This window comes from Mytilus trossulus, chromosome 11 (assembly GCF_036588685.1).
Source record: "Mytilus trossulus isolate FHL-02 chromosome 11, PNRI_Mtr1.1.1.hap1, whole genome shotgun sequence".
Taxonomy (NCBI): domain Eukaryota; kingdom Metazoa; phylum Mollusca; class Bivalvia; order Mytilida; family Mytilidae; genus Mytilus; species Mytilus trossulus.
In genome coordinates, this window is record NC_086383.1 from 31637888 (window position 1) to 31655680 (window position 17793).

A 17793-nucleotide genomic window follows, 5' to 3' on the forward strand; every position below is an offset into this window, starting at 1 on the left:
TTAAACCTCAACATAAATTGATGTTATTGACAATATCCGTTGAAATAATTTGACCTTTGTAGTAACCGACGATAGTAAAACAAGTTGTGCGTGTTTGGCGCACTTCTTCAGGTTTCAACTGTATTTTTATAATGTTGAATTTTCCTGGAAAAAGAGACTGACAAAAGTGCAGTTCCACCTTCATAAATAATTTGTAATACCAATCTCTATGCAAATTTGGTCGCTTAAACTTAAAAAAGTAGTATTATGGTGTATATGTTGGTTGTCTGAGTTCTATATATATATATATGTCAGGGGCGGATCCAGCCATTTAAAAAAGAAAGGGGGATCCCAACCCAGAGTAAAGGGGGACTGGGTTCCAACTTACTAGGCAAGGATATTCATTTCCAAAATGGATGTCCCAGTCAGTACTGGCATGCAATTACATTTCATCCATCATGTATTTTGTGTACATATATCAAACATCACATTTCATTTTGTGACCAAAACAAATATTTTGTGTTGGTGTTTTACAGTTTTAAAGGGACAGTGGCTTGCTTTAATTTGGTTCATGTCTATTGACATACATGTATCTGTTTTTTATACATTAGACTGTTTAGTTTCTCAATTGCTTTTTTTTGTCCAAGCCATATTAAGCCCACTATTGACACTATTCAGTATAATTTTTTTCATTGTCAAAGGAGGTATTTTCCTATGTAGTGTAATTACTTAATTATATAGCTATTTCATTAGAACATGCGATTGGTGGATAGTTGTCTCAATGGCAATTATACTACACCTCCTTATTTGATATACAAGACAAATTGCATTAAAGTTTTGTGTGTGACCATGTATTGCTTACACATAGGTGGATCTAGGGGGGGAATTTGGTTGCTTATATATGTAATCACTGAAGCTTGACTGGAGCTGGCCCCCTCTTAGGTCAGTCAGTGGGCCCCTACTTATGAACATTTCTGGATCCGCCACTGTTACATGTTTCTTGTTGACTCGGCCCCTCCTTAAAAAATGTGGATAAACTTAAAATAAAATCAGTTTATTAAACATGTAAAATCAGGATACCCAGCAATTTGTTTTAAAACTGTAAAGACTAGTATTGAAAATTTTGCATTCATCTAATACACTATTTCCAGTATATGATCATTTATTATTGCAATTATTCAAGAATGGATGTCTTAGCTGTTATTTGCTCTTTGGTTGGGTTGTCTCATTGACATGCATATTCCCCTAATTCCATTCTCAATTTCACTAAAAAATATTTATTTATTGAGATTTCTAATAATTCCTCATAAATGTGCATGTTTCAGGTACAAATGTTTAAGAATGGAAGTTCTTATTATTGCGATATTTACCTAGTCATATTATTCGCATTCAATTATTTCTGAATTTTCAGTACTGTACATGTAGTGTTTGATTGGTTTACAATAGGCAATATATGGTATGGAACTTTACGGAAGAAAAATAAATAAGCAAAGACAATGATAGAAGTCTCATCTGCGTCTTATTGTGATAATGGAAATGGCAATATTTTATGATTACATGTACAATGTATCTGTATATTTACCACGACTGAAAGTATGTTTTCTGTCCAAATACAGTCTAATGGAACATACTTCAAGTTCAACTTTTACTGGGATTCATAATTAGTAAATGTACCAGATTGTTGCTTTTATATATGTTTAACTTCTTTAAATATTTCTTTATGAGTCCTTCTGCATGTTTTGTGTGTTTTACACTAATCAAGTTTGATTGAGCTATTAATGTATATTTTTTTTCTTCTTTTTTCTGCATTGTCTACAGACATGACTGAGTTTGAACTTCATCAATTGCTGGTATTCATTGATATCTACATGTCATTCATGTTGACCGACACTCTTTACCATATAGTAGATTCTTTTAAATACAATGCATATTGCAAGAATATAAAAATCCTAAATTTAGCTGGTGAATGTACATGAAACTTACCGTAACATTAGAATTAAAAGTACATGGTACCACCTTCTATTGAACAACCTGCATCTCAAACTTTGAACCTGTATTCACCACTGCATGTTATATTTGTCATTATTTACATAATTTTCTAAGGATTTCTCAAGGTTGATTTTTTTTTCTGGTTTCTTTTTATTGAATTTTGTACTGCAACACCCTCAATTGTTAAAGGCAGTACAATTTTCAAGGCCGAGCATTTCAGCTAAATGACTATGTTGTATAAAATTTGCTCGTAGTTGTAGGCTTAATTAGTTATCAAAAGTACCAGGGTTATAATTTTATACGCCAGACGCGCGTTTCGTCTACATAATACTCATAACACTGACCTTTATTTTTTTTATTTTTACATCATTTAGTTGCTTGCCCATGTTAGGGAGAGTTGACTCATTAGCAATGAAACCATGTTACTTTTGTATGTACCCATACATGTACATGTAGATGATATGCCCTTTCTTAATCTGATATACACGATATATGTTAATTTCACAGAAAAACTCTCAAAAACATGTTTACTATCACATGACTATTGTCTCATTAGCAATCATACCACATCTTCTTTTTATATTTACTATGTCACATTTTATGTGCCAGTCACTCAACATGCTTGAGCTAAAGCTTATGTTGTCCTTTTTTAGTTGCTGTCTGTCATTATTTGTTAATTTGAGTATTCAAGGTAGCATAACTCATGTACAAATGTAATTGTATGTATAAATGCAAATGATAAAGGGTTTTACTCATTGTTGAAAGCTGTACAGTAACATTTAAATAGTTGTGATGAACATGATGAAACATCCAAGAACTTTCATAAAAATCTGAAATCGAACTGGCCTAATTGCTCATGAAATTGTCATGTAAGAACATTGCATGAATAGAAATATTTAATCAAATTAATGTTTTGATACACATGCTTGACAAAAAATTAATGGATGATGTTACTGTTCAAATGTTGATACTGCTGTTCTTATGAACATAATGTAAATTTACAGTTATCTATAACATTTAGCCCTGTTTTGTTGGTCTTCTGTCCGTAATAAATTGCACATGTAATTTTTCCACTATACAGGTACAACATTGTACATGTATAAAATGTATGTGCACACATTTTTTTTATTCAAATTGTAATTGTTGAGATTAATCTCTGTCTGACATGTCTGTGTTCATGTTGAAATTAGAACTGGTCACCTTTGACCATCCTTTACTGCTGTGGAACGATCTCTACGAGGCTGCTACAAGATGTTGAATTACTTTATAGATTACATGAGTTTTTTTCTGTACACATGTTTCCATCTGTCATTCTGTAGGTTCCGTTAATTTTACAATTTAACAGTCACTTTCTGCATTCTATTTAAATGAAGGGTTTTCTTTCTGTCCAGAAAAAACAGGCAAGAAAAAGTGGGTGTCAAAAACTGGGTCCTCCTTTCACCTTTAAGCTGAGTCTTACTATATTGTTTTTAATCATTTTTAACATGCTGTTTGACATCACCATGATCACACTGTGGAACTTCTGGTTGGAAAGTTATCTCAATTTCAAAAAGTTATGTTGCCGTGAATTACACATTGTCCATGTTTTCTGTTCATATATCCTGCAGTCATGTATTGCAATGTAAATGTAAGGCAAGTATCCTTTGCATTTTTGTTCTCATCGTTGTCATCTTGAACCTGTAATACAAAAAATAACAATTGACAATTGCGTACACACAAAAAAATCCAGTAAGCATGCAGTACATGTATAACAGTATTACATGATAAAATTATTTTTCATATATAAATATGAAGGACTAATTATCAATGATTATATTGTAATCCAAACTTACATGCAAAACTTCTGTGAAAAGAGATGTGTTAAAAACTTAACAATATCCACCTATCAATTTGTAAAATACTCACCAACTATCAAAATAACAAGTTTTTGCAATATAAAAATAACTCCGCTACATTATGTGTGTATGTAAATATATGTGCCTGTCTCATTTGAATATGTTGAATTGCTTCACATTGTAATTTTGGTGTCTTTTATAGCTGACTATGCGGTATGATCTTTGCTCATTGTTCAAGGCCCCTACCGTGACTTAAAGTTGTTAATTTGTGTGTCATTTTGTTCTCTTCTGGATAGTTGTCATTGTTGCATTCATACCACATCTTCTTTTTCATATTAGATCATTTAATTTAAGTCAAAGCAAAAGGAATTTAAATGTATGTATGCATGTTTCCAGTCTCCGATTTGAAACAAAAAGGTTCAGGTAGGTAATTCGCCTTTTCCCGAATCTATATATAGGACTATATGGGTAAATTGTAATCTCATTGTTCGTACACCAAAATGAAAATAACGCCATATCATTGGATGGAATTCAAATATTTCGTACGTGTGAAGCTAATCACAACCTTTTGGTGAACACTTTTGAAAATATTAGCCAGAATGCATATAAGAGTTCGAAACGACAAATCTATTTTACGTCTTATTTTTTTAAATTATTATACAGGTACATTTCAGAACAGTGAATGTTCTAACTTCCAAGCCTATACCAAATAAGCATTAAACAACATATATACACATGTAGCAACCCAGTGTTGCAATTGTTTTAGGTGAAGCATAAAATATTAGATATTCATGATATTAAAGCTTGATTTATCACAAGTTTTTACCCTGACATTTCTTTAATTTATGACGTGTTTTTCCCTGTACACCAAACAATAATTGAATATAAGATGTTGTATATGTGCGCCAAAGAGACAAATCACCATCAAAGTCATAATCCAGTTGGGAACCACCCCACAATGTTATAGAATATCCCTTTTATGAGGGGTCATATAACAATGTATAAGTTATTATATATTTTTTGTAAAAAAAAACAACCTCTTTTTAGTACAAAACGCCTTATATTTTCTGAAAAAAAACTATATAGAGGGGGACAGGTCCTTTATCAGGACTCCGGGATCGGTGTTTTTAAGCTCGGGATTTCGGGATTGACCCTTTCAGGATCCGGGAATTCTTTTTTGTGAATTTCGGGATTTCGGGATTTATTTTTTTTAAATTCAGGATCTCGAATTGCGAGTTTGTTTAAGCCCGGGATTTCGGGATCAGGACCCCTCATACCCTCCCTCTATATAGCTATCTGGTATTAAAAAGTAAAATCACAAAAATACTGAACTCAGAGGAAAATCAATTTGGAAAGTCCATAATCACATGGTAAAATCAGAAAACAAAACGCATCAAAAACGAATGGACAAGAACTGTCGAATGGTCAAAACTTGTCCATAAGTTTTGTTATACTTCTGGACTTTAACATGTTTAATTAACTAAAAATATCATTTACTTTTATATTATTTAGAAAGTGTGGACGCCTCTTTTAGAAAAGTTGTTATAAATATGATGTAGTTTTCCTCGTTTTAAGTAAAACATTCTAAGCTTTTCCAAGGATTTTTAAAGTAGCACTATAAAAACCCTTGCTTTATTCTATTTTTCTTTTCTATAACAGTAAAATAACCTCTTACTTGAGGAAGGGTTCTTCCCAACCTGATAATAACAAATTCATTGATTGGCCTTTTACACAGGCTAGGGATATTACCCAGACTTAAAAGCATGCTATAAGGGCATAAGGGACCCCAACATAACTAGTGTACACAATTCAAACAAGAAAACAAACAATCTAATATATATATATACAAACTGAGAAATAACAGGCTAGGAACCAAATCAACAAACTACTGAACGACAAGACCCCAAATCAATCCTCACAGGTACATACACATGCAGCGAGTATGGGTTGTTTTGTTCTGCCGGCATACAATATATTTGCAATTCTGACAACGAACACATTTTGTAAGTAAGGGGAAGGAAACAAATGTTCAGGCATTTGTTTCTGTTATATATTTATATCGTAGTACTCTCACTTAGAACATATAGGTTTAATTATTAATAAAAAAAATTGCACAATATATTTATACAGTGTGGTCGAGTGCTTATAGGTTTTAAACAATAAATACAGGTAAGACAGTGATTTGAAAACAAGTGTTAATATCTTTTCATAATATTTACATAAAATGATGTGGGAAATGGACATGATTGCATTTCCAAATGCAGTACAAATGCAGTAAGGGTGATACAAATTTCCTGTTATGAAACAAATAGTTGGGGGCGGGTTGGTTGGTCAAACAAGGAATAAAATTGGTGTGGCCTATACACATGTTACTTATTTCATAAAGACTGACTAGTATAGCAACACAATGAACCTTATTCTGGTAGTACAAAATGTTGAACATAAAGAACTTCTGTAGCTGTCTCTTAACATATGATTATGTACACAAAAAATGTACAAAGTCAAATGAATGTACACCCTACATCTCCTTTTATTCATATACATATTAACGAACTAAAACATGTATATATGTACAAATAAGCATACAGAATAAAATAAGGGTATATATTGTATATACTAGTATAAGATTTACATTTGGGTACAGGACAAACAGAGGCGGATTTAGGGGGGGGGGTGGGGGGCTTATGTTTTTTTTTTACACCAACAAGTGAAACTATAACAAATTTTCTGGACAGCTCATGGGTATTTTAAAACTTCAACTACATTGCACATAAGCGTTGTGGACCATAAAATGACTTGCAATTAAGACAGTTCATGCATAGTTTACTATGCAATTCCTTGGTTCAGGGATAATTTCTAAAACAGATTGAAAAAAGGGGGAGAATTTCAACTTCAAGGGTAGATTTTTGTCAAAATGAAGATAGTCGGCTACAGAAAACAGCAAAAAGACGACAGAATACTTACTCATAGTCAAGTTATGGCGTACAATTCGGCTTGTAAGATGAAATCCTTGGGTATATGGGCCATTATTCGCCTCTTGCAACAAAACATTTCCGTCCGTTCAAAACATGTGGATTTCAAGCTTCCTGTTGAATCGGTTTTCCAAATAAGGAAAACAAGCCACGCCTTCGTTGCGAGATCCACAAGTAGGATTTTCATACAATACAAGTTATGGCTTGTAAAATAATGTGACATATAATTTTTATTTTCAACAAATTATCATTATTTATCTAATTCTACATAGTTTATCAATAAAAAGATCAAAATACAAGACCGATTGACGACCAGAGAACTGAAGCGGACAGCGTCGTCACTATGGAGACGCAACGTTACTCATTAATATTCATGAGCATCACAAGAGTTATTTGCCCCTGAAAAAAATGCCTAAACATACCCGCGTACTAATGGATTCTTTTCAGGATTATGCAAAAGACTTGGCAAAAAGAGAAAAGGTTGAAGCTGACACTCTTTTGGAGTGGGTAAAATTAGTGAGGTCATTGATTCAGATAAGACTTAGTAAGATTAAAGGGTCAATGAGCACAAAAGTTCCTTCCATCTTTAAAGACCATCGGTTCATATAGGAGTTGTCTTGCTTCTATGACAAATATGATGTCGTTCTAGCTGACAAAGCATCAAACAATATTTTTTTTTGTTTGTAAGAAACACTACATTGACTGCCTGATTAAGGAACTCTGGATACATAATATACTTGGAAATCCTACATATACACTAAGTACGCTTACGAAACAGGAGATCCTGGAAACCACAAATCGGTTATAATCTCCTTTGGTGTTAATCCAAAGAACGAAGACCAGGATCTTTCATCCTTATATTGGATTCCTAAGATTCACAATAATCCTTATAATGTATAGATATATTGCAGGTTCTTTCAAGTAGTCCACTAAATCCCTTTCTATTGTCGTTACTGTCATACTCACTGCAGTTAAAGGAGGACTTCAGAAATATTCCGAAACGGCATATGTAATAGATGGTGTTAGTCAGATGTGGATACTGAAAAATTCAAAAGAGTTATTGGTAAATTTACAATCTCAATCATGAAAACATTGTATCAACATTAAAACCTTTAATTTTTAAACTCTTTATACCACTATTACACATACTAAACGTATAGCTCGACTAAAAGAACTCGTCAGCTAATGTGTCTTTAACAAAAAGGACACTAGACGTTTTAAATATATTGGTTTGGGCAGGCATTCAGTCTACTTTGTGAACAATCATACAGACTCAAGCAAAAAATACACCGAAGAAGATATCACTGCCATGCTGGACTTTTTTATTACAACATAATATTTAAATTTTGAGGCATAGTCTTCCAACAGATTATTGGAATCCCAATGGGTACCAATTGCGCTCCTCTACTTGTAGATTTGTTTTTGTATTCCTATGAAGCAGAATTTATCCAAGGGTTTGTACAGAAAGGAGAAAAGAAATTAGCCCAGTCTTTTAATTTCATCCTTAAGGTAAATTGATGATGTACTGTCTCTTAATAATAATAGATTCAGTGATCACTTACATTTAATGCATCCAAGTGAACTTCAAATTAAAGATACTACCGACACAGATACATCTGCTTCATATTTATTCCAATTATGTGTAGCAATATCCCAGCGGCCCCAGCATATGGAGTATATGTGTCTCAATTGATACGTTACTCTAGAGCTAGCTCAAAGTTCGTTGATTTTGTTGAACCAGGAAAACTGCTTTCTCAAAAGTTGCTAAGACAGGGCTATGAATCAATCAAACCAAGGTCATCACTCAAGAACTTTTACGGTCGCCATCTTGAGCTGATTGGCCATTATGACAAAAGTGTGTCAGAAATCATATCTGATATTCTTCCTCAGTCATGATAAACTATTACAGCATTACCGAACTGAACAAAGAAGTAACACGACGGGTGCCGTATACGGTGCAGGAAATGCTTACTCTCCCGGAGCACCTGATTTTACTCTCGGTTTTTAGTGGAGTTCGTGTTGTTTCTAATTTATTAATCATAACTGTTTATGTTCCTTTGGTTTTGTGAGTCTTTGTTTTCTCCTTGGTTTTGATTTTTATTGTCTTGAATCTACTTAAAAATAATATAGGATGTGTAAAACTACGGACTTCTCTGGTTTCCCACACTGTAAAACAAAAATCGGAGGTTTTTAAAAACGAACTTAGATTATCACAGGTTAGTAATATAAAAATAACATTTAAATGTATTCGAATGAACTAATGCCGTAGTCATATCTTGTTTCCCATTAACAGAAATATTAAAAAAAAAATCCCATAACAGACACCATCCAATACGTGGCATAAAACATTTAAATATTCGAATATATTGAATTATACGTTCAATTGATTCATCTTGAAAATAAAGACAAAAGAAAGAAATAATTATTTTATATGAGCAAAATCATTCTCTATATGACTTTATTATATGCGAAAATAGCCGTGTTACCTTCTTCCATTGTTTGATGTTCTGATTGACGTGATTTCTGTGAAGATTGAAACATTTCAAAACATATTAAAAATGAAAATGTGTAATAACAAACACAATTTCATCCGAATGCGAAAAAAAAACCATGGAAATGCATCAATTTAAAAGAGGGACGAAAGATACCAAAGGGACATTCAAACTCATAAATCTAAAACAAACTGACAACGCCATGGCTAAAAATGAAAAAGACAAACAGAAAAAACAATAGTACACATGACACAACATAGAAAACTAAAGAATAAACAACACTAACCCCAACAAAAAGCAGAGTTAAAATAAATTCAGGTATTTTCATAATTCTATAAGCACAACATGGAAAACTTTCTTTTATGTTGTTTTAAAAAATATACTGAATCAATAACTATAAGTTACTCATTTTCTTATGAATTTGTCCTTAAGTAATTTTATTTTGAATATCTGTTACAAAAATCGATAACGTATGAAATAGATTGAAGATACATATAGATATATATCGGGTTTCTTTTCTGCTTAAGTGATTTAGCTTACAATGAGGCGGACAATTTCCAGTTGAATAGGAACTAATATTAGTTGGAAGTAATTTAACGGGGCTTGGATGTTTAGTTTGATGGAGATTAACCGGGTCTTGCAATATCTTGAATTACCGCAAGGACATCTATTTGTCTGGTATTGACATAGTGTGAATAAGATAGAAAACCTTTTTTTTATTTTTGTAAATCTGATTCAATATTCCAGCAATCATTTCCAAAGATAGTTAATACCTATTTGGCCGATTAAGGTAATTTCTGGATAGTAGAATATTTAAGTGATATTTTCAAAAATTATATATAAGGAAAGCCAAAACACGAGGTTCAGCCAACCATTTTTTCCCTTAAAGTCAATAGCAATGAATAATATGGCCGTTGTTATCAAATAGTCCGTTTCTTTGTATGTTTGTGGTGTTTGCTTTTTTTTTGCAGTTCAGTATTTCTGTTGTTCCGTTGCTTTCCTCTTATATTTGATGTGTCTCCCTCTGTTTTATTGTGCAACACAGATTTGTTTTTGATTCATCGATTGAAGACTTTTGAGCAGGGTTATGCTCCTGTTGCCTCTTGAAAATAGAATACATGATCTAGATGACAACAACAAAGCACAAACAGTCATTATGTGTTATGTTTACGCTCATACTACTTCCACTTTTGTTAGTTTAACACTTAAGTTGTTATCATTTTCTTATCTAAACGTGTAGTGATAAAAAAAAACTTGATTTGTTTTGTCCATGAGACAAGTATCTAAGTGAAAAAGTTACTGTTGATTCATTTCAATTCGTAAGATACCTTATGTACAGGTGAATCACATATTTATGTGTTCCATGAATTACAATTGTTCTATAAAGGAAAACGATGAATTTGACAAAAGCACGCAAGTATCCGCAAAGACGTACGTTCTTTTCAATCCACAAAAAAAAATCGTACCCATGGAAATACATGAACCCACAGTTAGTAGTAAACAAGATTTGTTTTCAAAATAAATGTGTTGCTTACAATATTGCTCGCGTTTACAAACGTCCATATAATTTTAAATCTGAAAATAGTAAATAATTTTGATTTCTCATACTCGGAAACATTATTTAGTTATTGTTTTCTTCTGTCTTTTATTAGGAATACCGTTGATGAATGATTTCAATTACCCCGTTAATAGTATCCTTCGACTAATGTTCTTCGTCTAGACTGTTCCTCTGTTAATTTGTACGTTCATAACTGACTTGGTGAGCTTGTATAATTGAAAGCTGAATTATAACTGAAGTTGCTGCTGGAACTGCGACTTATAACTGTCTTAGAACTTGAACTTACATTTAGTTAAGATAAGGTAAAAAGGGTGTTAGGTATAATTGTGTTAAAAAAAGTAAAATAACAAAAATACTGAACTCAGAGGAAAATCTAATCAGAAAGTCCATAATCACATGGCAAAATCCAATGACAAAACACATCAAAAACGAATGGCCAAGTACTGTCAAATGTATAAAATGGTGGATTAAACCTGGTTTGAAAGCGCTAAACCTCTTGCTTTGATGACAGTCTCATCAAATTCCGTTATATTTACAATGATGCGTGAACCAAACAGACATAATAAATAAAACAGTCAAAATATGGGTACAGCAGTCATCATCGTGTTAAGTGAAATGCAAACATTTCTTGTAATACAGACACTGTTCTTTTTGCAATCGTTGGTATTTGTTTATTGTTTTGTAATAAGAAAATATAAGTATTAATTCGCGTTGCTGTTGACTAAACGCGGACCCTGACATGTTATTTTCTTTCAGTCTCTTGGCATTGTCATTTTCCTGGTTCTTGCCATAATAGTTTCTTTATATAGGTATTATACATTGTAACAGGCCACATCACATTATGTTGTCTCCTTTCCCTATGCTTCACAACTTTTCATTCGTCTACTATGGGCATCTATTTATAAACATTAACTGTGCTAGTCGTCAATATTGAACATAAACACCACCTATAACTGCCTGGGAAATCAACCTATCAAGTATCATGGAATAGCCCACTTAAACCATGATGATGTTGGTTGTGCATAATACGTATAACAAAACATGTTTCGGCTGTTCTGGTTTTAAGGGTGCAGTCCGAAACCAGGGAACTAATATATTAAACCTTGTTACCTTTATCTCCCGCAACTTATACCATAATTGACGCCTGACGTTTTAAGAGAGGTGTATGTACCGTTTCATACTTGGGGTTAATTATTTACGTATGACACTGTTGATAAAAATGTATAAAGATTGCTTAAAAGATAATTGTGACTGTTAATTTTTTTAATGGCTTTACTTTAAAACAGTGTCTTAACAAGCTACACTCCCTATGATCGAAGACCACACATTTTTTTCTCTTTTATACTAGGAGTAAGAACGTTCAGTCAGATACCAAGGTTGGTCGGTACTTTTAATGTTTTGTATGATACATTGAGGTATACAGACCCGAACTGTACACATACTTTGTACTTACTCCTTCATTTAGCATGTTTAAATCAGTAGTAAAGTATTACCGGGTATACATATGTAAATATGTTCGTTAGAAAATACATCACTCTGTAATATCTTGTTCGGAGTAGCAGCAAATTTGGTTTCATCTCTTCTGGTTTGAGCCTTGTCAATCTTAATATACATTTTTAAAACAATGTACTGCCTTGGTATATAAAGTATTTTCGAAGAACAACTATTCTGGCGCCACGTATGTGTATACGTTTATTCATATATAGACAATCAAATATCCCTTTTAATCTGCTTTAAGTAATAAAAATAGTAATACTAAAATAATAATGATTATAATGACACTAGATATTAAAAACTGAATTCAAAACATCAAGGTATCTGACTTTGAAAACACCGACTACATACGAACGTCAGTAACATTCTAAATATGTCTTGGATCTTCCAAATGTAATTAATGGAAAGCGTATTGATGAGTCGTAAACGACAATCTATTTCAATACGTGTGAAAATACCAGTATACATATTTAACACATGGTGATCGTAAAAAGACGACCGAGAATGTTTTCAACATGAATATATATTTACTTTTGAACTTGGTCATTTTCATGATCTACATTTCGAAGAGCAATTTGTTATAATATATTTTTCTTCATAAGTGTATGTCCCCAAAACCTTTGTAAACGGAACATTTAAAAGCAGCTTTTAAAACTCTTAAAATGCTATACACATGTTAATTGCTAATTCATGTAGGTACCGAGTTAACAAGGCTTAATAGTTATCAAAAGTATCGGGATTATAATTTAATTCACAAGACATGTTGTTCGTCTACATAAGACTCATCAGTGAAGAGCATATCAAAATTTGGTATAAAGCCAACAAGTACAAAAATGAGGAGCAATAAGAATCCAAAATTCCAAAAACTTGTGCAAAATACGGCTTAGGGTTGCCTGGGATAAGAAAATCTGTAGTTTTTCGAAAAATCCAAAGTTTTGTGAATAGGAAATTTATTAAAATAACAATATAATTGACATTCATGTCAAAGAACAAGCTACTGGGCTTATGATACCCTCCGCGCACCAGCAGTGGCAACGACCCAATGGTGTATAAGGCTTATCAGTGACTCTCATATAAAAATAAGCCAAACAAGGAAAACATTGAAGAGCATTGTAGACCCACATTTCAAAAAGATGTTGCCTAATACGGCTAAGGTAATATATGCCTGGGATTAGATAATCCTCAGTTTTGTTTTAAAAAGTCTGACTTTTGAGAATAGTGAATTTATGAAAATTGCTATATAATTGATATTCATGTAATCACCTAAATGCTGACTACTAGGCTTAACTATGTCAGCTGCAGTAATACAAGTTCAGTTCAAGTACAATATAGAGCATGGCCTAGTCAGCTGATCCCGTAAATGTAAAACCTTTTCCAGACGATGATTCTGTTATCATCTCCATAACGCTAACACATGGGTTTTTTTTTTTAAATATATCAATATAATGCAAGATCTAAAGCAAATAATAGAAGAAACAAAAATAAAACAATATCATATTCATCATGATTTTAATGAGGTATGTTGATCATTCGGTAAACTTTTTTGGGGCCTTCGGAAGACGCAGAAATGTGTTTTGTAATGCAGTCGTCGTTGTTTTGATATCCAAAAGTAATTTAAACGGAATCAAATGCCTCTTAACTAGTTGAACATGAACATGGCAAATACTATGAAAGTATAAATTTTGTTTATAGATATATACATATCCAAATATGTATTTGATTTGTCCTTATACTGTATAGAACCAAAAAAAAACGAACAATGCATCGATGGTTTTATATTCAACAAATGTTTAATTCTTTGTGCGCTTTGTTCCTTTTTCAATCTGATGCGATCGACCCTTTTCAATTGATTTTACCGGTAATACAAGGTTAAGCTGTTTTACCATAACACCATGCAACGGATGAATTTGGCGTAATCGAACATTTAAATGAGTCTTTAATTGTGAAGTTTTCAGGTGTTGCTTAACATTTTACTGTTCATTAATTGATTTGTACATAAAATAATGGAAAAGATACCAAAGGGACATGCAAATGCATTAGCCGATAATAAATTGACAATGTTACGTGGAAAACAACTATCATATCCAACATAAACTAAAAAGTTACATGTACTAAATGATAAGTGTTTTGTCATTGGAATAATAGTTTTCTCACCAGTTACAACACTATTCCATACATTATCGAACACATGTTGATTATATTTTGGAGAACTATTATTCTGTTTTCTCTACTGCTTTTAACGTTTTTGATATAGGGCATCTTTCTGTTATATATAAATGTACACGTTTAAAAAATGAAATTATGTTGAAAATATTTTAGTACTTCATTCTTTATTCATAATTCATACTACACAACTCTACACTAGTTGCTTTTTGTTTGTTTTGAGCATATTTATTACAGCACTTTCTTTTTACATCTTTTAGAAAATACTTAAGGAATTCAAAATGAAATATAAAAAAAAAACAGTTGAAACATATTATTCAAATAACAGAATATGTAAACTGTATCTTGGCTTACGATTATCGAGACATATGAACAGATATTTCTTAGATGATATATATAACACAGAAAACATTAAAATGTCAATGAACGAAAAAGTATGTTCTTCAAAAATTGAAATTACTCTCCTTTATAGTTGATATCATTCCTTGAACCTCGTTAGAATATTTGTTTTAAAAACATCGTTAACTTTCTATCTAAACGCTTTTCACAACGAGCGATTACGTTTTAGTGATATGATAATATAACCTTCTTTTTTTTTATTGGCTACTAATTATTTGCGTTGCATATTATGGATACTTACTTATGGCACTTGTCGCACCAAAAAAAATTAATAGAAATTATAAACATTCAATACAAGTTTGTTCTAATTTTAGCGTATACTAAACAATTCAGATTCTAACCAGCTCAGTGTAATGACGTGTGCAGAAATTGAAACAAAATATGTAAATAAAACAAAAACAATGTGAAATATTTGTAGACCAACTTACTTATTTATCCACTTACATTGTGTAGATTGGTAATCGATAAAAAGACAATAGTACATTGGTATTCGATAAAAAGACAATTGTAGATTGCTAAATCATATGCGGGTTCAACGATATCGATACTTATATAAGTACATCACTGTTTGTTTTATGGGTTCAGATTTTTTGTTCCGTCGTGCAGTGTTCTGAAAGAAGGAAGGAAGGATTAAACATTGCGCATTGTTAACAAGGCAACATTTAATGTAAGAACAAACTTTGGTATCGAATTTCTCCCTATTTGTCCCTGACATGTAGCCAGTTTTCTTAATGGTTGACAAAAATATCATTAGAAATGACAACAACAGGAAAAAAAATCATATATATTAAAATAAATACTGGTAATTAAATAACCCCATCAACAGTAATTTTACTTTTCGTACCGTTTAAAATATTGCGTGGCATCCATTTGAATACAAACATTTTAGGAATATTAAAACTCTAGAGGAACCATTTTACAGCATTTATAAGAAAAAGTAGCAAATGTTACATTGTTGATGCACATCAATCTATATTACATAAAATTCCGTTTATGTTAACATGCATTCATAAAATTGACAATGGAAATGGGGAATGTGTCAAAAAGACAACTATTCAACCATAGAACGGATAACAACAGAAGGTCACCAACAGGTATTCAATGCAGCGAGAAATTCCTGCACCCACAGGCGTCCTTCAGCTGGGCCCTTAACAAAAATATAATCTAGTTCAGTGATAATGAACGCCATACTAAACTCCAAGTTGTATGTATGTTTTCATAAAGGTACTGTATTACAATGTTCTTCTCTGGATATATTATCATCATATACATGGACTGACCACGAATTCATGTATTCCTCTCATTGCAGGTTCACTATGAGTTCAGGATAACAACCGAAGTATAAGTCACTCATTTGAAGATGTCATATAAGCAATAAAAGGATGAAATTATTACTGCGACCAAAATCATTTGTGTGATCATGTGGATAAACAAACATATCCTGTAAAACTTCCGAAGAAATTATTTCAGCCTACCAGATCAAGCTTGAGCGAAGATAAGAGACAATATCATCTCACTGTTCTACAAAACCGCATGTAAAACTCAAGATTAGGGCACATACATGTCTACGTAAGACAAAGCATGTAACATGGATAAAGGGTGAAAATGAGTACGATATGCTTAATCAAAACTCCATGTTTACAACTCAACAAATAAACCCAAATAAATATTAAAAGTTTAACACACCTGACTGATATCCCTTCTGGATCGCTGACATCATTGCTCTGGATGAATTCGTATCAATACTCAATAGAGATAACACGGTAGCTTACTGTGGGGATCAAACAAAGAAGACTATGATCGCATTTTCTTGATTTAGCAAGTGTTTAACTATAGGTAATATTTGCTTTAGGTAAACTCATCATACCATCATTGAATTTTTTTATTTTCTCCAGACGCGCGTTTCATCTACAAAACACTCGTTAGTGACGTTAACAATAAAGTTTAAAAGGTCAAATAAAGTACAAAAAGCATTGAGGACCAAAATATTTCTGTTCATGTCTAAATTGCAGTCATCTGACCTTGCCATCATTGTTAATGATTATGGGCTCTTTTGTAGACACATACTATAATCATAAGTCGATTTAATTTGGTCATCACATTATAGTTTTGTGTTGATATAAAATGAGAAAATGTAATCGTTAGTGACGTCACTATTTACAAATGACATAGACATTAACAGATAACTCTCACTATACGGCAATCAAGAAAACGCAATAATCATAAAACATAGTTAGACATAATGATCCCAAAAACTAGAAAAATAATTGCGTGAATTATTAACAAGATAATGAAGGATAAAAAATATGCGATATACAAAAAGGACAAAAACATAATTACAGGCTTCTCATTTGGGAGAGGCACAAACATAATGTGCGTGTTAAAATCTTCCTTCAAACAGGTTTTCATCAGACTTTTCCCTCGAAACATAATCATTGATACTGGTAAAGATTATAGAATATTGTTAGAAATGTCAATAAAAATAATTAGTTCATGTTCAATTATATTTCGATTGGCAAATTATATCTTGTATAACTCGCTCCAAAGGTTGTTGTCTTTTGTCTTTTTGATTTGATCTTGCTGTGGCGAAAGAAATCAATAACATATTAAGTATCTGTTTCATAAATAGTTTGGACTTGTTTCAGAAATCGAAGCAGAAAAGTCTAAAGTTACCATGTTTTTTATTTCACAAAATAAAGATGTGGTATATACTGTATGTCACAGTCTTCACAGTGTAAATCATGTCTGTCTCGCCTTGACTAGTTTGTGATAACCCTGTAGCTGGCGTCAACAACTTGTCAATGTTGAATTGATAAGATAAATGAACAAATTATTTTTTATAATAATAATGTTTTTGTATGCAGTTGTATAGCATTAGCAAATCTTGAAGGGAAATTAAAAGGCTCTGTCGA

The 17793-nt window shown here is 32.2% G+C and overlaps 1 long non-coding RNA gene across 1 annotated transcript; it reads right to left on the minus strand.

Annotated features, from left to right (window-relative positions):
- Positions 1-2851: 2851 nt before the first annotated feature.
- On the minus strand, positions 2852-6892 carry LOC134689661 (uncharacterized). Its single transcript, XR_010101895.1, has 2 exons — positions 6768-6892; positions 2852-3645 (listed from the first exon to the last, which is right to left on the minus strand). It is a non-coding gene; the product is annotated as an uncharacterized LOC134689661 (long non-coding RNA).
- Positions 6893-17793: the final 10901 nt, after the last annotated feature.